The sequence below is a fragment of the Lissotriton vulgaris genome, chromosome 1_1 (assembly GCF_964263255.1).
Source record: "Lissotriton vulgaris chromosome 1_1, aLisVul1.2, whole genome shotgun sequence".
Classification (NCBI taxonomy): Eukaryota; Metazoa; Chordata; class Amphibia; order Caudata; family Salamandridae; genus Lissotriton; species Lissotriton vulgaris.
The window spans coordinates 225,844,666-225,861,063 of record NC_141685.1 but is presented as its reverse complement, the minus strand read 5'-3'; the positions used below and the strand labels follow the sequence as shown (position 1 = coordinate 225,861,063).

The 16,398-nt window shown below is 46.0% G+C and overlaps 30 non-coding genes across 30 annotated transcripts; 23 read left to right on the top strand and 7 right to left on the bottom strand.

Moving 5' to 3' along the window:
• Nucleotides 1-104: 104 nt before the first annotated feature.
• TRNAA-UGC (transfer RNA alanine (anticodon UGC)) lies at nt 105-176 on the top strand. Its single transcript has one exon. It is a non-coding gene; the product is annotated as a tRNA-Ala (tRNA).
• Nucleotides 177-606: 430 nt separating this feature from the next.
• TRNAY-GUA (transfer RNA tyrosine (anticodon GUA)) lies at nt 607-692 on the top strand. The gene is given in 2 exon segments: nt 607-643; nt 657-692. It is a non-coding gene; the product is annotated as a tRNA-Tyr (tRNA).
• A 614-nt stretch (nt 693-1,306) lies between these two features.
• TRNAA-CGC (transfer RNA alanine (anticodon CGC)) lies at nt 1,307-1,378 on the top strand. The gene has a single exon. It is a non-coding gene; the product is annotated as a tRNA-Ala (tRNA).
• Nucleotides 1,379-1,571: 193 nt separating this feature from the next.
• On the bottom strand, nt 1,572-1,644 carry TRNAM-CAU (transfer RNA methionine (anticodon CAU)). Its single transcript has one exon. It is a non-coding gene; the product is annotated as a tRNA-Met (tRNA).
• Nucleotides 1,645-1,781: 137 nt separating this feature from the next.
• On the top strand, nt 1,782-1,853 carry TRNAA-UGC (transfer RNA alanine (anticodon UGC)). The gene has a single exon. It is a non-coding gene; the product is annotated as a tRNA-Ala (tRNA).
• A 430-nt stretch (nt 1,854-2,283) lies between these two features.
• TRNAY-GUA (transfer RNA tyrosine (anticodon GUA)) lies at nt 2,284-2,369 on the top strand. Its single transcript is given in 2 exon segments — nt 2,284-2,320; nt 2,334-2,369. It is a non-coding gene; the product is annotated as a tRNA-Tyr (tRNA).
• Nucleotides 2,370-2,983: 614 nt separating this feature from the next.
• Nucleotides 2,984-3,055, top strand: TRNAA-CGC (transfer RNA alanine (anticodon CGC)). Its single transcript has one exon. It is a non-coding gene; the product is annotated as a tRNA-Ala (tRNA).
• A 193-nt stretch (nt 3,056-3,248) lies between these two features.
• Nucleotides 3,249-3,321, bottom strand: TRNAM-CAU (transfer RNA methionine (anticodon CAU)). The gene has a single exon. It is a non-coding gene; the product is annotated as a tRNA-Met (tRNA).
• Nucleotides 3,322-3,458: 137 nt separating this feature from the next.
• Nucleotides 3,459-3,530, top strand: TRNAA-UGC (transfer RNA alanine (anticodon UGC)). The gene has a single exon. It is a non-coding gene; the product is annotated as a tRNA-Ala (tRNA).
• Nucleotides 3,531-3,960: 430 nt separating this feature from the next.
• Nucleotides 3,961-4,046, top strand: TRNAY-GUA (transfer RNA tyrosine (anticodon GUA)). The gene is given in 2 exon segments: nt 3,961-3,997; nt 4,011-4,046. It is a non-coding gene; the product is annotated as a tRNA-Tyr (tRNA).
• Nucleotides 4,047-4,660: 614 nt separating this feature from the next.
• TRNAA-CGC (transfer RNA alanine (anticodon CGC)) lies at nt 4,661-4,732 on the top strand. The gene has a single exon. It is a non-coding gene; the product is annotated as a tRNA-Ala (tRNA).
• Nucleotides 4,733-4,925: 193 nt separating this feature from the next.
• On the bottom strand, nt 4,926-4,998 carry TRNAM-CAU (transfer RNA methionine (anticodon CAU)). The gene has a single exon. It is a non-coding gene; the product is annotated as a tRNA-Met (tRNA).
• Nucleotides 4,999-5,135: 137 nt separating this feature from the next.
• TRNAA-UGC (transfer RNA alanine (anticodon UGC)) lies at nt 5,136-5,207 on the top strand. Its single transcript has one exon. It is a non-coding gene; the product is annotated as a tRNA-Ala (tRNA).
• Nucleotides 5,208-5,637: 430 nt separating this feature from the next.
• Nucleotides 5,638-5,723, top strand: TRNAY-GUA (transfer RNA tyrosine (anticodon GUA)). The gene is given in 2 exon segments: nt 5,638-5,674; nt 5,688-5,723. It is a non-coding gene; the product is annotated as a tRNA-Tyr (tRNA).
• A 614-nt stretch (nt 5,724-6,337) lies between these two features.
• On the top strand, nt 6,338-6,409 carry TRNAA-CGC (transfer RNA alanine (anticodon CGC)). The gene has a single exon. It is a non-coding gene; the product is annotated as a tRNA-Ala (tRNA).
• Nucleotides 6,410-6,602: 193 nt separating this feature from the next.
• Nucleotides 6,603-6,675, bottom strand: TRNAM-CAU (transfer RNA methionine (anticodon CAU)). Its single transcript has one exon. It is a non-coding gene; the product is annotated as a tRNA-Met (tRNA).
• A 137-nt stretch (nt 6,676-6,812) lies between these two features.
• TRNAA-UGC (transfer RNA alanine (anticodon UGC)) lies at nt 6,813-6,884 on the top strand. Its single transcript has one exon. It is a non-coding gene; the product is annotated as a tRNA-Ala (tRNA).
• A 430-nt stretch (nt 6,885-7,314) lies between these two features.
• Nucleotides 7,315-7,400, top strand: TRNAY-GUA (transfer RNA tyrosine (anticodon GUA)). The gene is given in 2 exon segments: nt 7,315-7,351; nt 7,365-7,400. It is a non-coding gene; the product is annotated as a tRNA-Tyr (tRNA).
• A 614-nt stretch (nt 7,401-8,014) lies between these two features.
• On the top strand, nt 8,015-8,086 carry TRNAA-CGC (transfer RNA alanine (anticodon CGC)). The gene has a single exon. It is a non-coding gene; the product is annotated as a tRNA-Ala (tRNA).
• A 193-nt stretch (nt 8,087-8,279) lies between these two features.
• Nucleotides 8,280-8,352, bottom strand: TRNAM-CAU (transfer RNA methionine (anticodon CAU)). The gene has a single exon. It is a non-coding gene; the product is annotated as a tRNA-Met (tRNA).
• Nucleotides 8,353-8,489: 137 nt separating this feature from the next.
• Nucleotides 8,490-8,561, top strand: TRNAA-UGC (transfer RNA alanine (anticodon UGC)). The gene has a single exon. It is a non-coding gene; the product is annotated as a tRNA-Ala (tRNA).
• Nucleotides 8,562-8,991: 430 nt separating this feature from the next.
• Nucleotides 8,992-9,077, top strand: TRNAY-GUA (transfer RNA tyrosine (anticodon GUA)). The gene is given in 2 exon segments: nt 8,992-9,028; nt 9,042-9,077. It is a non-coding gene; the product is annotated as a tRNA-Tyr (tRNA).
• A 614-nt stretch (nt 9,078-9,691) lies between these two features.
• Nucleotides 9,692-9,763, top strand: TRNAA-CGC (transfer RNA alanine (anticodon CGC)). The gene has a single exon. It is a non-coding gene; the product is annotated as a tRNA-Ala (tRNA).
• A 193-nt stretch (nt 9,764-9,956) lies between these two features.
• Nucleotides 9,957-10,029, bottom strand: TRNAM-CAU (transfer RNA methionine (anticodon CAU)). Its single transcript has one exon. It is a non-coding gene; the product is annotated as a tRNA-Met (tRNA).
• A 137-nt stretch (nt 10,030-10,166) lies between these two features.
• Nucleotides 10,167-10,238, top strand: TRNAA-UGC (transfer RNA alanine (anticodon UGC)). Its single transcript has one exon. It is a non-coding gene; the product is annotated as a tRNA-Ala (tRNA).
• A 430-nt stretch (nt 10,239-10,668) lies between these two features.
• Nucleotides 10,669-10,754, top strand: TRNAY-GUA (transfer RNA tyrosine (anticodon GUA)). The gene is given in 2 exon segments: nt 10,669-10,705; nt 10,719-10,754. It is a non-coding gene; the product is annotated as a tRNA-Tyr (tRNA).
• Nucleotides 10,755-11,368: 614 nt separating this feature from the next.
• Nucleotides 11,369-11,440, top strand: TRNAA-CGC (transfer RNA alanine (anticodon CGC)). The gene has a single exon. It is a non-coding gene; the product is annotated as a tRNA-Ala (tRNA).
• A 193-nt stretch (nt 11,441-11,633) lies between these two features.
• On the bottom strand, nt 11,634-11,706 carry TRNAM-CAU (transfer RNA methionine (anticodon CAU)). The gene has a single exon. It is a non-coding gene; the product is annotated as a tRNA-Met (tRNA).
• A 137-nt stretch (nt 11,707-11,843) lies between these two features.
• TRNAA-UGC (transfer RNA alanine (anticodon UGC)) lies at nt 11,844-11,915 on the top strand. Its single transcript has one exon. It is a non-coding gene; the product is annotated as a tRNA-Ala (tRNA).
• A 429-nt stretch (nt 11,916-12,344) lies between these two features.
• TRNAY-GUA (transfer RNA tyrosine (anticodon GUA)) lies at nt 12,345-12,431 on the top strand. Its single transcript is given in 2 exon segments — nt 12,345-12,382; nt 12,396-12,431. It is a non-coding gene; the product is annotated as a tRNA-Tyr (tRNA).
• The last annotated feature ends 3,967 nt before the right edge of the window (nt 12,432-16,398 follow it).

Sequence of the window (16,398 nt, the reverse complement as noted above, 5' to 3'; positions counted from 1 at the left end):
CATGAAGATATTCCAGGTACGAGGCTTAAGGATTTTCCTGGCTGAGACTTTATGCTGCAGTGTCAAATGGGTTGACTTGGCAGCCAGTAAAACTTGGCAGACATGGGGATGTAGATCAGTGGTAGAGCGCATGCTTTGCATGTATGAGGCCCCGGGTTCAATCCCCGGCATCTCCAGACTTTTGCCATGCTTGTCTCGGATTTTGGCAGAAAACAAGGCTGGCTATCAGTATTAAGGAAGAGATATGTCATGCAACTGGGATACCAACCCCACTTAAACTGTGAGACGTTTGCCTTGAAAAAACCCATGAAATGGGGCTATCTCATTTTTGATGCTTATACAACAGAAGAATCTTACTTGTTTAAGCCATCAAAGTGATGATTAATCTTGGCAATCTTAATACATTTAGGATAGAAATCTGTGGCAGCCCTCTTGGTCATTGGTAAGGGTTCTTCCTCGAAAGCAGAGACTCTTACTTTTCTGGTAACTTTGAGGGGGAGTGGCAGGTAATATTGATGATGTGCATCTGTCTGCTCCTGGTCCCCACCCTCCACAACCTTTCTTGAGCGAGAGATAATTTTGGTGCTACGGAAGTTTGCCACTACTCCTTCGATAGCTCAGTTGGTAGAGCGGAGGACTGTAGCATAAATTCAGGCATCCTTAGGTCGCTGGTTCAAATCCGGCTCGAAGGATTTTGTGGTTTAATTTCCATGGCTTTTGCTTTGAATCAACAATACCTTCCATTGACTATGAAAAATTCCCAGAGCTTCGATAAATACCGGAAAAGAAGCGTACTCTATCTGCTTTCAAAGGGAATGGATGACATAGTCGTCGCTAGGGGAGGTGTGAAGAACAGTCAAGGAAACCTGCTGATCAGAACTAATACCAAAGCATTGCATTAATATATGTATGCCCTTGGCAGACTTCCAATTGCACTGCTCCAAAGGTAGCTGCTTGGCAGCCAATCACACTATGACTTGCCTTCAATTTGAATGTATACCGATGGGCAAGAGGGAATATCCAATGGAATCATCTCCCGAAAGGCTGAGCAAGCAGGAAAGTAGACCAATAGTTGTCACATTTTTGGGAATCCTGAGAAGTTTTGCATTCCAAACTGAGCAAATAAAAGCCCTGCCGGAGAATCGATCCCTGATTGCACTAAATATATGCTCCATGAAGACAGTTCACACGTGAGGTGTGAGCAATTCCAAGCCTGACACTTTACATTCTAGTCTCAAATCGAGACTTTGCAGTCCATGGGCTTCAGAGTCTCCTTGCATCCAGCAAAACGTTAGAGTGCAGTCGAGGGGATGTAGCTCAGTGGTAGAGCGCATGCTTCGCATGTATGAGGCCCCGGGTTCAATCCCCGGCATCTCCAGGAGTCTCTGTTCTCTATCTTGGCTTTTTCCAGAAGGCTAGCCTGCCATCTTGTGGAAAGTAGAGGTTTCTCCGGCAGTTGGGGGTCAGAACCCCGCTTAAATTGTTTGCTTTGAAAAATGTGTTTGGAGTAGGCATAGTTTCCACTTTTCAAGAAAATCTGAGAATTTTGCTTGCCAAAAGGAGGAAATAAATGCCCTCTCTGAGGATCGAACTCAGGACCTTCAGATTATGAGACTAACGCGCTGCCTACTGCGCTAAGAAGGCTGCACACAAGCATCTCTAAATAGGACTATAGACCATGAAGATATTCCAGGTACGAGGCTTAAGGATTTTCCTGGCTGAGACTTTATGCTGCAGTGTCAAATGGGTTGACTTGGCAGCCAGTAAAACTTGGCAGACATGGGGATGTAGCTCAGTGGTAGAGCGCATGCTTTGCATGTATGAGGCCCCGGGTTCAATCCCCGGCATCTCCAGACTTTTGCCATGCTTGTCTCGGATTTTGGCAGAAAACAAGGCTGGCTATCAGTATTAAGGAAGAGATATGTCATGCAACTGGGATACCAACCCCACTTAAACTGTGAGACGTTTGCCTTGAAAAAACCCATGAAATGGGGCTATCTCATTTTTGATGCTTATACAACAGAAGAATCTTACTTGTTTAAGCCATCAAAGTGATGATTAATCTTGGCAATCTTAATACATTTAGGATAGAAATCTGTGGCAGCCCTCTTGGTCATTGGTAAGGGTTCTTCCTCGAAAGCAGAGACTCTTACTTTTCTGGTAACTTTGAGGGGGAGTGGCAGGTAATATTGATGATGTGCATCTGTCTGCTCCTGGTCCCCACCCTCCACAACCTTTCTTGAGCGAGAGATAATTTTGGTGCTACGGAAGTTTGCCACTACTCCTTCGATAGCTCAGTTGGTAGAGCGGAGGACTGTAGCATAAATTCAGGCATCCTTAGGTCGCTGGTTCAAATCCGGCTCGAAGGATTTTGTGGTTTAATTTCCATGGCTTTTGCTTTGAATCAACAATACCTTCCATTGACTATGAAAAATTCCCAGAGCTTCGATAAATACCGGAAAAGAAGCGTACTCTATCTGCTTTCAAAGGGAATGGATGACATAGTCGTCGCTAGGGGAGGTGTGAAGAACAGTCAAGGAAACCTGCTGATCAGAACTAATACCAAAGCATTGCATTAATATATGTATGCCCTTGGCAGACTTCCAATTGCACTGCTCCAAAGGTAGCTGCTTGGCAGCCAATCACACTATGACTTGCCTTCAATTTGAATGTATACCGATGGGCAAGAGGGAATATCCAATGGAATCATCTCCCGAAAGGCTGAGCAAGCAGGAAAGTAGACCAATAGTTGTCACATTTTTGGGAATCCTGAGAAGTTTTGCATTCCAAACTGAGCAAATAAAAGCCCTGCCGGAGAATCGATCCCTGATTGCACTAAATATATGCTCCATGAAGACAGTTCACACGTGAGGTGTGAGCAATTCCAAGCCTGACACTTTACATTCTAGTCTCAAATCGAGACTTTGCAGTCCATGGGCTTCAGAGTCTCCTTGCATCCAGCAAAACGTTAGAGTGCAGTCGAGGGGATGTAGCTCAGTGGTAGAGCGCATGCTTCGCATGTATGAGGCCCCGGGTTCAATCCCCGGCATCTCCAGGAGTCTCTGTTCTCTATCTTGGCTTTTTCCAGAAGGCTAGCCTGCCATCTTGTGGAAAGTAGAGGTTTCTCGGGCAGTTGGGGGTCAGAACCCCGCTTAAATTGTTTGCTTTGAAAAATGTGTTTGGAGTAGGCATAGTTTCCACTTTTCAAGAAAATCTGAGAATTTTGCTTGCCAAAAGGAGGAAAGAAATGCCCTCTCTGAGGATCGAACTCAGGACCTTCAGATTATGAGACTGACGCGCTGCCTACTGCGCTAAGAAGGCTGCACACAAGCATCTCTAAATAGGACTATAGACCATGAAGATATTCCAGGTACGAGGCTTAAGGATTTTCCTGGCTGAGACTTTATGCTGCAGTGTCAAATGGGTTGACTTGGCAGCCAGTAAAACTTGGCAGACATGGGGATGTAGCTCAGTGGTAGAGCGCATGCTTTGCATGTATGAGGCCCCGGGTTCAATCCCCGGCATCTCCAGACTTTTGCCATGCTTGTCTCGGATTTTGGCAGAAAACAAGGCTGGCTATCAGTATTAAGGAAGAGATATGTCATGCAACTGGGATACCAACCCCACTTAAACTGTGAGACGTTTGCCTTGAAAAAACCCATGAAATGGGGCTATCTCATTTTTGATGCTTATACAACAGAAGAATCTTACTTGTTTAAGCCATCAAAGTGATGATTAATCTTGGCAATCTTAATACATTTAGGATAGAAATCTGTGGCAGCCCTCTTGGTCATTGGTAAGGGTTCTTCCTCGAAAGCAGAGACTCTTACTTTTCTGGTAACTTTGAGGGGGAGTGGCAGGTAATATTGATGATGTGCATCTGTCTGCTCCTGGTCCCCACCCTCCACAACCTTTCTTGAGCGAGAGATAATTTTGGTGCTACGGAAGTTTGCCACTACTCCTTCGATAGCTCAGTTGGTAGAGCGGAGGACTGTAGCATAAATTCAGGCATCCTTAGGTCGCTGGTTCAAATCCGGCTCGAAGGATTTTGTGGTTTAATTTCCATGGCTTTTGCTTTGAATCAACAATACCTTCCATTGACTATGAAAAATTCCCAGAGCTTCGATAAATACCGGAAACGAAGCGTACTCTATCTGCTTTCAAAGGGAATGGATGACATAGTCGTCGCTAGGGGAGGTGTGAAGAACAGTCAAGGAAACCTGCTGATCAGAACTAATACCAAAGCATTGCATTAATATATGTATGCCCTTGGCAGACTTCCAATTGCACTGCTCCAAAGGTAGCTGCTTGGCAGCCAATCACACTATGACTTGCCTTCAATTTGAATGTATACCGATGGGCAAGAGGGAATATCCAATGGAATCATCTCCCGAAAGGCTGAGCAAGCAGGAAAGTAGACCAATAGTTGTCACATTTTTGGGAATCCTGAGAAGTTTTGCATTCCAAACTGAGCAAATAAAAGCCCTGCCGGAGAATCGATCCCTGATTGCACTAAATATATGCTCCATGAAGACAGTTCACACGTGAGGTGTGAGCAATTCCAAGCCTGACACTTTACATTCTAGTCTCAAATCGAGACTTTGCAGTCCATGGGCTTCAGAGTCTCCTTGCATCCAGCAAAACGTTAGAGTGCAGTCGAGGGGATGTAGCTCAGTGGTAGAGCGCATGCTTCGCATGTATGAGGCCCCGGGTTCAATCCCCGGCATCTCCAGGAGTCTCTGTTCTCTATCTTGGCTTTTTCCAGAAGGCTAGCCTGCCATCTTGTGGAAAGTAGAGGTTTCTCGGGCAGTTGGGGGTCAGAACCCCGCTTAAATTGTTTGCTTTGAAAAATGTGTTTGGAGTAGGCATAGTTTCCACTTTTCAAGAAAATCTGAGAATTTTGCTTGCCAAAAGGAGGAAAGAAATGCCCTCTCTGAGGATCGAACTCAGGACCTTCAGATTATGAGACTGACGCGCTGCCTACTGCGCTAAGAAGGCTGCACACAAGCATCTCTAAATAGGACTATAGACCATGAAGATATTCCAGGTACGAGGCTTAAGGATTTTCCTGGCTGAGACTTTATGCTGCAGTGTCAAATGGGTTGACTTGGCAGCCAGTAAAACTTGGCAGACATGGGGATGTAGCTCAGTGGTAGAGCGCATGCTTTGCATGTATGAGGCCCCGGGTTCAATCCCCGGCATCTCCAGACTTTTGCCATGCTTGTCTCGGATTTTGGCAGAAAACAAGGCTGGCTATCAGTATTAAGGAAGAGATATGTCATGCAACTGGGATACCAACCCCACTTAAACTGTGAGACGTTTGCCTTGAAAAAACCCATGAAATGGGGCTATCTCATTTTTGATGCTTATACAACAGAAGAATCTTACTTGTTTAAGCCATCAAAGTGATGATTAATCTTGGCAATCTTAATACATTTAGGATAGAAATCTGTGGCAGCCCTCTTGGTCATTGGTAAGGGTTCTTCCTCGAAAGCAGAGACTCTTACTTTTCTGGTAACTTTGAGGGGGAGTGGCAGGTAATATTGATGATGTGCATCTGTCTGCTCCTGGTCCCCACCCTCCACAACCTTTCTTGAGCGAGAGATAATTTTGGTGCTACGGAAGTTTGCCACTACTCCTTCGATAGCTCAGTTGGTAGAGCGGAGGACTGTAGCATAAATTCAGGCATCCTTAGGTCGCTGGTTCAAATCCGGCTCGAAGGATTTTGTGGTTTAATTTCCATGGCTTTTGCTTTGAATCAACAATACCTTCCATTGACTATGAAAAATTCCCAGAGCTTCGATAAATACCGGAAAAGAAGCGTACTCTATCTGCTTTCAAAGGGAATGGATGACATAGTCGTCGCTAGGGGAGGTGTGAAGAACAGTCAAGGAAACCTGCTGATCAGAACTAATACCAAAGCATTGCATTAATATATGTATGCCCTTGGCAGACTTCCAATTGCACTGCTCCAAAGGTAGCTGCTTGGCAGCCAATCACACTATGACTTGCCTTCAATTTGAATGTATACCGATGGGCAAGAGGGAATATCCAATGGAATCATCTCCCGAAAGGCTGAGCAAGCAGGAAAGTAGACCAATAGTTGTCACATTTTTGGGAATCCTGAGAAGTTTTGCATTCCAAACTGAGCAAATAAAAGCCCTGCCGGAGAATCGATCCCTGATTGCACTAAATATATGCTCCATGAAGACAGTTCACACGTGAGGTGTGAGCAATTCCAAGCCTGACACTTTACATTCTAGTCTCAAATCGAGACTTTGCAGTCCATGGGCTTCAGAGTCTCCTTGCATCCAGCAAAACGTTAGAGTGCAGTCGAGGGGATGTAGCTCAGTGGTAGAGCGCATGCTTCGCATGTATGAGGCCCCGGGTTCAATCCCCGGCATCTCCAGGAGTCTCTGTTCTCTATCTTGGCTTTTTCCAGAAGGCTAGCCTGCCATCTTGTGGAAAGTAGAGGTTTCTCGGGCAGTTGGGGGTCAGAACCCCGCTTAAATTGTTTGCTTTGAAAAATGTGTTTGGAGTAGGCATAGTTTCCACTTTTCAAGAAAATCTGAGAATTTTGCTTGCCAAAAGGAGGAAAGAAATGCCCTCTCTGAGGATCGAACTCAGGACCTTCAGATTATGAGACTGACGCGCTGCCTACTGCGCTAAGAAGGCTGCACACAAGCATCTCTAAATAGGACTATAGACCATGAAGATATTCCAGGTACGAGGCTTAAGGATTTTCCTGGCTGAGACTTTATGCTGCAGTGTCAAATGGGTTGACTTGGCAGCCAGTAAAACTTGGCAGACATGGGGATGTAGCTCAGTGGTAGAGCGCATGCTTTGCATGTATGAGGCCCCGGGTTCAATCCCCGGCATCTCCAGACTTTTGCCATGCTTGTCTCGGATTTTGGCAGAAAACAAGGCTGGCTATCAGTATTAAGGAAGAGATATGTCATGCAACTGGGATACCAACCCCACTTAAACTGTGAGACGTTTGCCTTGAAAAAACCCATGAAATGGGGCTATCTCATTTTTGATGCTTATACAACAGAAGAATCTTACTTGTTTAAGCCATCAAAGTGATGATTAATCTTGGCAATCTTAATACATTTAGGATAGAAATCTGTGGCAGCCCTCTTGGTCATTGGTAAGGGTTCTTCCTCGAAAGCAGAGACTCTTACTTTTCTGGTAACTTTGAGGGGGAGTGGCAGGTAATATTGATGATGTGCATCTGTCTGCTCCTGGTCCCCACCCTCCACAACCTTTCTTGAGCGAGAGATAATTTTGGTGCTACGGAAGTTTGCCACTACTCCTTCGATAGCTCAGTTGGTAGAGCGGAGGACTGTAGCATAAATTCAGGCATCCTTAGGTCGCTGGTTCAAATCCGGCTCGAAGGATTTTGTGGTTTAATTTCCATGGCTTTTGCTTTGAATCAACAATACCTTCCATTGACTATGAAAAATTCCCAGAGCTTCGATAAATACCGGAAAAGAAGCGTACTCTATCTGCTTTCAAAGGGAATGGATGACATAGTCGTCGCTAGGGGAGGTGTGAAGAACAGTCAAGGAAACCTGCTGATCAGAACTAATACCAAAGCATTGCATTAATATATGTATGCCCTTGGCAGACTTCCAATTGCACTGCTCCAAAGGTAGCTGCTTGGCAGCCAATCACACTATGACTTGCCTTCAATTTGAATGTATACCGATGGGCAAGAGGGAATATCCAATGGAATCATCTCCCGAAAGGCTGAGCAAGCAGGAAAGTAGACCAATAGTTGTCACATTTTTGGGAATCCTGAGAAGTTTTGCATTCCAAACTGAGCAAATAAAAGCCCTGCCGGAGAATCGATCCCTGATTGCACTAAATATATGCTCCATGAAGACAGTTCACACGTGAGGTGTGAGCAATTCCAAGCCTGACACTTTACATTCTAGTCTCAAATCGAGACTTTGCAGTCCATGGGCTTCAGAGTCTCCTTGCATCCAGCAAAACGTTAGAGTGCAGTCGAGGGGATGTAGCTCAGTGGTAGAGCGCATGCTTCGCATGTATGAGGCCCCGGGTTCAATCCCCGGCATCTCCAGGAGTCTCTGTTCTCTATCTTGGCTTTTTCCAGAAGGCTAGCCTGCCATCTTGTGGAAAGTAGAGGTTTCTCGGGCAGTTGGGGGTCAGAACCCCGCTTAAATTGTTTGCTTTGAAAAATGTGTTTGGAGTAGGCATAGTTTCCACTTTTCAAGAAAATCTGAGAATTTTGCTTGCCAAAAGGAGGAAAGAAATGCCCTCTCTGAGGATCGAACTCAGGACCTTCAGATTATGAGACTGACGCGCTGCCTACTGCGCTAAGAAGGCTGCACACAAGCATCTCTAAATAGGACTATAGACCATGAAGATATTCCAGGTACGAGGCTTAAGGATTTTCCTGGCTGAGACTTTATGCTGCAGTGTCAAATGGGTTGACTTGGCAGCCAGTAAAACTTGGCAGACATGGGGATGTAGCTCAGTGGTAGAGCGCATGCTTTGCATGTATGAGGCCCCGGGTTCAATCCCCGGCATCTCCAGACTTTTGCCATGCTTGTCTCGGATTTTGGCAGAAAACAAGGCTGGCTATCAGTATTAAGGAAGAGATATGTCATGCAACTGGGATACCAACCCCACTTAAACTGTGAGACGTTTGCCTTGAAAAAACCCATGAAATGGGGCTATCTCATTTTTGATGCTTATACAACAGAAGAATCTTACTTGTTTAAGCCATCAAAGTGATGATTAATCTTGGCAATCTTAATACATTTAGGATAGAAATCTGTGGCAGCCCTCTTGGTCATTGGTAAGGGTTCTTCCTCGAAAGCAGAGACTCTTACTTTTCTGGTAACTTTGAGGGGGAGTGGCAGGTAATATTGATGATGTGCATCTGTCTGCTCCTGGTCCCCACCCTCCACAACCTTTCTTGAGCGAGAGATAATTTTGGTGCTACGGAAGTTTGCCACTACTCCTTCGATAGCTCAGTTGGTAGAGCGGAGGACTGTAGCATAAATTCAGGCATCCTTAGGTCGCTGGTTCAAATCCGGCTCGAAGGATTTTGTGGTTTAATTTCCATGGCTTTTGCTTTGAATCAACAATACCTTCCATTGACTATGAAAAATTCCCAGAGCTTCGATAAATACCGGAAAAGAAGCGTACTCTATCTGCTTTCAAAGGGAATGGATGACATAGTCGTCGCTAGGGGAGGTGTGAAGAACAGTCAAGGAAACCTGCTGATCAGAACTAATACCAAAGCATTGCATTAATATATGTATGCCCTTGGCAGACTTCCAATTGCACTGCTCCAAAGGTAGCTGCTTGGCAGCCAATCACACTATGACTTGCCTTCAATTTGAATGTATACCGATGGGCAAGAGGGAATATCCAATGGAATCATCTCCCGAAAGGCTGAGCAAGCAGGAAAGTAGACCAATAGTTGTCACATTTTTGGGAATCCTGAGAAGTTTTGCATTCCAAACTGAGCAAATAAAAGCCCTGCCGGAGAATCGATCCCTGATTGCACTAAATATATGCTCCATGAAGACAGTTCACACGTGAGGTGTGAGCAATTCCAAGCCTGACACTTTACATTCTAGTCTCAAATCGAGACTTTGCAGTCCATGGGCTTCAGAGTCTCCTTGCATCCAGCAAAACGTTAGAGTGCAGTCGAGGGGATGTAGCTCAGTGGTAGAGCGCATGCTTCGCATGTATGAGGCCCCGGGTTCAATCCCCGGCATCTCCAGGAGTCTCTGTTCTCTATCTTGGCTTTTTCCAGAAGGCTAGCCTGCCATCTTGTGGAAAGTAGAGGTTTCTCGGGCAGTTGGGGGTCAGAACCCCGCTTAAATTGTTTGCTTTGAAAAATGTGTTTGGAGTAGGCATAGTTTCCACTTTTCAAGAAAATCTGAGAATTTTGCTTGCCAAAAGGAGGAAAGAAATGCCCTCTCTGAGGATCGAACTCAGGACCTTCAGATTATGAGACTGACGCGCTGCCTACTGCGCTAAGAAGGCTGCACACAAGCATCTCTAAATAGGACTATAGACCATGAAGATATTCCAGGTACGAGGCTTAAGGATTTTCCTGGCTGAGACTTTATGCTGCAGTGTCAAATGGGTTGACTTGGCAGCCAGTAAAACTTGGCAGACATGGGGATGTAGCTCAGTGGTAGAGCGCATGCTTTGCATGTATGAGGCCCCGGGTTCAATCCCCGGCATCTCCAGACTTTTGCCATGCTTGTCTCGGATTTTGGCAGAAAACAAGGCTGGCTATCAGTATTAAGGAAGAGATATGTCATGCAACTGGGATACCAACCCCACTTAAACTGTGAGACGTTTGCCTTGAAAAAACCCATGAAATGGGGCTATCTCATTTTTGATGCTTATACAACAGAAGAATCTTACTTGTTTAAGCCATCAAAGTGATGATTAATCTTGGCAATCTTAATACATTTAGGATAGAAATCTGTGGCAGCCCTCTTGGTCATTGGTAAGGGTTCTTCCTCGAAAGCAGAGACTCTTACTTTTCTGGTAACTTTGAGGGGGAGTGGCAGGTAATATTGATGATGTGCATCTGTCTGCTCCTGGTCCCCACCCTCCACAACCTTTCTTGAGCGAGAGATAATTTTGGTGCTACGGAAGTTTCCCACTACTCCTTCGATAGCTCAGTTGGTAGAGCGGAGGACTGTAGCATAAATTCAGGCATCCTTAGGTCGCTGGTTCAAATCCGGCTCGAAGGATTTTGTGGTTTAATTTCCATGGCTTTTGCTTTGAATCAACAATACCTTCCATTGACTATGAAAAATTCCCAGAGCTTCGATAAATACCGGAAAAGAAGCGTACTCTATCTGCTTTCAAAGGGAATGGATGACATAGTCGTCGCTAGGGGAGGTGTGAAGAACAGTCAAGGAAACCTGCTGATCAGAACTAATACCAAAGCATTGCATTAATATATGTATGCCCTTGGCAGACTTCCAATTGCACTGCTCCAAAGGTAGCTGCTTGGCAGCCAATCACACTATGACTTGCCTTCAATTTGAATGTATACCGATGGGCAAGAGGGAATATCCAATGGAATCATCTCCCGAAAGGCTGAGCAAGCAGGAAAGTAGACCAATAGTTGTCACATTTTTGGGAATCCTGAGAAGTTTTGCATTCCAAACTGAGCAAATAAAAGCCCTGCCGGAGAATCGATCCCTGATTGCACTAAATATATGCTCCATGAAGACAGTTCACACGTGAGGTGTGAGCAATTCCAAGCCTGACACTTTACATTCTAGTCTCAAATCGAGACTTTGCAGTCCATGGGCTTCAGAGTCTCCTTGCATCCAGCAAAACGTTAAAGTGCAGTCGAGGGGATGTAGCTCAGTGGTAGAGCGCATGCTTCGCATGTATGAGGCCCCGGGTTCAATCCCCGGCATCTCCAGGAGTCTCTGTTCTCTATCTTGGCTTTTTCCAGAAGGCTAGCCTGCCATCTTGTGGAAAGTAGAGGTTTCTCGGGCAGTTGGGGGTCAGAACCCCGCTTAAATTGTTTGCTTTGAAAAATGTGTTTGGAGTAGGCATAGTTTCCACTTTTCAAGAAAATCTGAGAATTTTGCTTGCCAAAAGGAGGAAAGAAATACCCTCTCTGAGGATCGAACTCAGGACCTTCAGATTATGAGACTGACGCGCTGCCTACTGCGCTAAGAAGGCTGCACACAAGCATCTCTAAATAGGACTATAGACCATGAAGATATTCCAGGTACGAGGCTTAAGGATTTTCCTGACTGAGACTTTATGCTGCAGTGTCAAATGGGTTGACTTGGCAGCCAGTAAAACTTGGCAGACATGGGGATGTAGCTCAGTGGTAGAGCGCATGCTTTGCATGTATGAGGCCCCGGGTTCAATCCCCGGCATCTCCAGACTTTTGCCATGCTTGTCTCGGATTTTGGCAGAAAACAAGGCTGGCTATCAGTATTAAGGAAGAGATATGTCATGCAACTGGGATACCAACCCCACTTAAACTGTGAGACGTTTGCCTTGAAAAAACCCATGAAATGGGGCTATCTCATTTTTGATGCTTATACAACAGAAGAATCTTACTTGTTTAAGCCATCAAAGTGATGATTAATCTTGGCAATCCTAATACATTTAGGATAGAAATCTGTGGCAGCCCTCTTGGTCATTGGTAAGGGTTCTTCCTCGAAAGCAGAGACTCTTACTTTTCTGGTAACTTTGAGGGGGAGTGGCAGGTAATATTGATGATGTGCATCTGTCTGCTCCTGGTCCCCACCCTCCACAACCTTTCTTGAGCGAGAGATAATTTTGGTGCTATGGAATTTTGCCACTACTCCTTCGATAGCTCAGTTGGTAGAGCGGAGGACTGTAGCATAAATTCAGGCATCCTTAGGTCGCTGGTTCAAATCCGGTCGAAGGATTTTGTGGTTTAATTTAGATGGCTTTTGCTTTGAATCAACAATACCTTCCATTTGACTATGAAAAATTCCCAGAGCTTCGATAAATACCGGAAAAGAAGCGTACTCTATCTGCTTTCAAGGGGAATTGATGACATAGTCGTCGCTAGGGGAGGTGTGAAGAAAAGTCAAGGAAACCTGCTGATCAGAACTAATACCAAAGCATTGCATTAATATATGTATGCCCTTGGCAGACTTCCAATTGCACTGCTCCAAAGGTAGCTGCTTGGCAGCCAATCACACTATGACTTGCCTTCAATTTGAATGTATACCGATGGGCAAGAGGGAATATCCAATGGAATCATCTCCCGAAAGGCTGAGCAAGCTGGAAAGTAGACCAATAGTTTTCACATTTTTGGAAATCCTGAGAAGTTTTGCATTCCAAACTGAGCAAATAAAAGCCCTGCCGGAGAATCGATCCCTGATTGCACTAAATATATGCTCCATGAAGACAGTTCACACGCGAGGTGTGAGCAATTCCAAGCCTGACACTTTACATTCTAGTCTCAAATCGAGACTTTGCAGTCCATGGGCTTCAGAGTCTCCTTGCATCCAGCAAAACGTTAGAGTGCAGTCGAGGGGATGTAGCGCATTAATAATGCTCAGCCTCCTCCTGGTACCTAACCAATTTTTGTTCATGGCCACATCTCTTAGGGCATATCTATGGTCTCTCTGTGCTGGTTTATTCCATTTCAGCATGGCTTTGATAATATTTGACAAACCTGGGCAGGAGCATTTCCACCAATAGCACTGCCTTTATTATGCATGATTATGCCATGCCAATCAGTGTATGCGTACGGGCTTTCTACGCTATTTAACAGCATGATGGCATGCTTCTATTACATTTGGCAAACGAGTGGGGCATTTTCACTGATAGACAGCCTTTATCATTCTTGATCATGCGCATGCCAATGAATTAATGAATGGACTTTCTGTGATTTTTAATGGTATGTCCTCGATTCCTTCATTACATTTGACAAACCCGTACGGGGGCATTTTTCATTTACTGCACCGCCTTTATGTCTTTACAGCCTCCACACTATGCACAGAATTTGTATCTACTTGATTTTGAAATAGACATTGTCTCAAAATACATTCTAATGTATAGATATTCCAACCAGGATGGTTTTCCTTCCAGAAATTCCTAAAGGTCTAGTCAATTACAACCACATCACATTCCTTAAGAAGCATTGCTAGCCTTGAGCCTCAAAGGCCTTCACTCTAGTAATTTTTCACAGACCTCCTCAACATCTTTCAAATAGTGTGTGTTATAATTTTATTGTCAGAATCACAGGAGCTACTGTCTTCACGATAACCCAAGGAACCATCGGGCATATTACCAAGCAGGGCGATAGGCAATTATCGCAGGTTTAGCGGCCATTTTCAGCCGCTAAGCGGCGATAATTCTATCGCTCTATTAGCAAGCTGTCGCTAACAGCAGTTAGCGACAGATTTAGGCGATAGGGAGCGGTTTGGGGCACGCTTTGCATGTCAGCGATATTTATCGCTAATGACATGCAAAGTGGGCGTACCCAACCTGTTAGCGACTGAAAGCAGTCGCTAACGTCGCTATCCCCTATTAGCAAGGCAGGCATAGGGTTGGAAATATTCCAGCTATCGCCAAAAACCAACGCCTGCTCAGACCAGTTCTTAGCCATGTTATCCAATGGGAGGTGGATAACATGGCTAAGAGCATTTCGTCACTAATGTGTGAATATCGCTGTATTCTCAGCGATATTCACGCATTTCGCCTGATTTTTATCACTTTTGAGATAAACCTTGCTAATAGCAAGTTATCTCAGCGATAATTTCCGGTGATGCTTAGCGATAAAAAATTCAGTGCTAAGCCTAATTAGCGATAACTATCACTAATCGTTGGTAATATGCCCCCATCTTCTTACTATTGGAGCATAGGATCGGTTCTCTGCATGTTGGCTTTTACATTTTTAGGTGAAGCCCCTGAGACCTACTGTTAGAACCGGGGTCTCTAGTTGGCAGAGGTATGCACCCTAGTCCAAGTAGGGACCACCGCTTCCGTCCTGGTAGCTTGGCACAGAGCAGCAAAGGCGTAACTTCAGAGGCAATGTGTAAAGTATTTGTGCGACACACCCACAACTCCCAGTGAAACACGCACACAAGAAAAAGGCACTACACCTATAAGATATAAGAATAAAAATAGCTTTATCTAAAACTTAGGCATGGTCTCAAAAATATCAAGGGTCCATCATAGACAATCAAAGGTTCCAGCAATAATGCCCTTGAAGAGATTGTCACACAGGTAACTGTGACAAGACTCCAAAATATGCACGCAAAGGGTGTCAGTAGAAAGGAAATGTCCTTGGGACTGGTGTTACAGGTATTCAGGGGAGGCTGTCTGTCCTTTAGCTAGGGAACATGAGAGCAAAGACAATTATAGTCCTGCTGTCTGATCACACAGTTCCCGCACTCTTAAAGGCGGCTGTCGCCCCAAGCAAGGCAATCACAAGTTCTGTTACTCTACGTGCCGATTATCACCGTCCCGCTGTCCTTTTCCCGCAGAGTCACACCAGTTCAGGGCCCGTTCTCAGAAAAGGGTCCCAAAACAGACTTTAGCCGGCCCGCTACGGATGATCACTGTCCCCGGCACTTAAAGAACTCAGGCCCCCTAAGCTCGCAGCCCGCACCCCGCACAAACAGCACAGCAGGCAGAGACTTAGGTGCACGCTAAGGGGTTACCTGCAGTTGCGGCGAAGCAGGCGCCGCCGTGAAGCTCCTCTCTCCCCCGGGGCTCTCAGTTCGCAGTGCCACTTGCACGGCCGTGGAGCGGGAAAGTTCTTTGCGCGGCCTCACTCCTGATTGCTCCTGGTTGGACCAATCATGGCGCGGCTCCTGAGAGGGCGCTTCCTTGTTACTGGGCAACGATCTCCACCGGGCGCAATACCAGCGCGGCTCCTCTCTGATGTCAGAGGAGCTGCGCTCGGGATTCCTGAGGCTCCCAGGTCCGCCGGGGTGATTCGGGATGTAAGGCAGCGCTCAACTTCACAGCCCCCCTGTTACACCACAGTGCTCCTCAGCGCATTCCAGACCCGGGCGGCGGCGGTGAAGAATTGAAGCGCTTTCCTTCCACAGCGCTCACAGTGTCCCGGGGGCCCCAGTTGGCGGTGATGATTTCCCGGGTCCCAGCGCTCCAGTTTGGCCCCAGCGCTTTGAAGCCCAGTTCAAATAAAGCCTTCCAGCACAACTAGGTCCCAGGGCAGCGGCGGTGCTTTCTGCCGCACAGCGCTTCCTCCCCACCGCGCCTCAGAGTTCACCTAGGGTCCCCAGGCAACAGTAGTGTTTTCCAGAGCTGCATGGGGACTCCTGGGAAGATGACAAGTGGATGTCGCCCTTTCAGTTCCTTTCTGCAGCTGAACAGTTCCACCAGTTGCAGGGACAGTCCTCTAAATCGCGAAGGGTGCAGTCCCAGAAAGGAAGTCGTGCTTCCGCGCTTAGAGACCCCTGTGGTTATAACGCGCCATACAAATTAAATAAATAAATAAATAAATAAATAAGTCCCTCTGTATGTTGTTCAAAGAAAGGTAGCTTCCTAGTGATGTGGTGGAGACACTCTGGTGATGGTATTCCCAGTCTCCCTGGCAGGGCAGGATCAGCAGGCAGTAGGGCAGTAGGTAGGGGCAGCAGTTCCTGGGAGCAGTCAGCCTCCTTCCGGGTGGCAATCCTTCCTGGCGCAGCAGTCCTTACTCCAGCAGAGATTCTTCTAAGTCCAGGGTGTAACAAGAATGTGAGGCCAGGACCCTTTCTTATATATTCTACAGTCCAGGGGCTAGAAAGTGGTGGAAGTCTCTGGAAGGGTCTGGGGGCAGGGGCTTCTGGAAGAGTCCAGGGAGTTCTGGTAGGTTCCCTGCCTTCCCTGACCTAGCTGTCACAGTGAGGAGAGGCAGGCCGTTAAGGC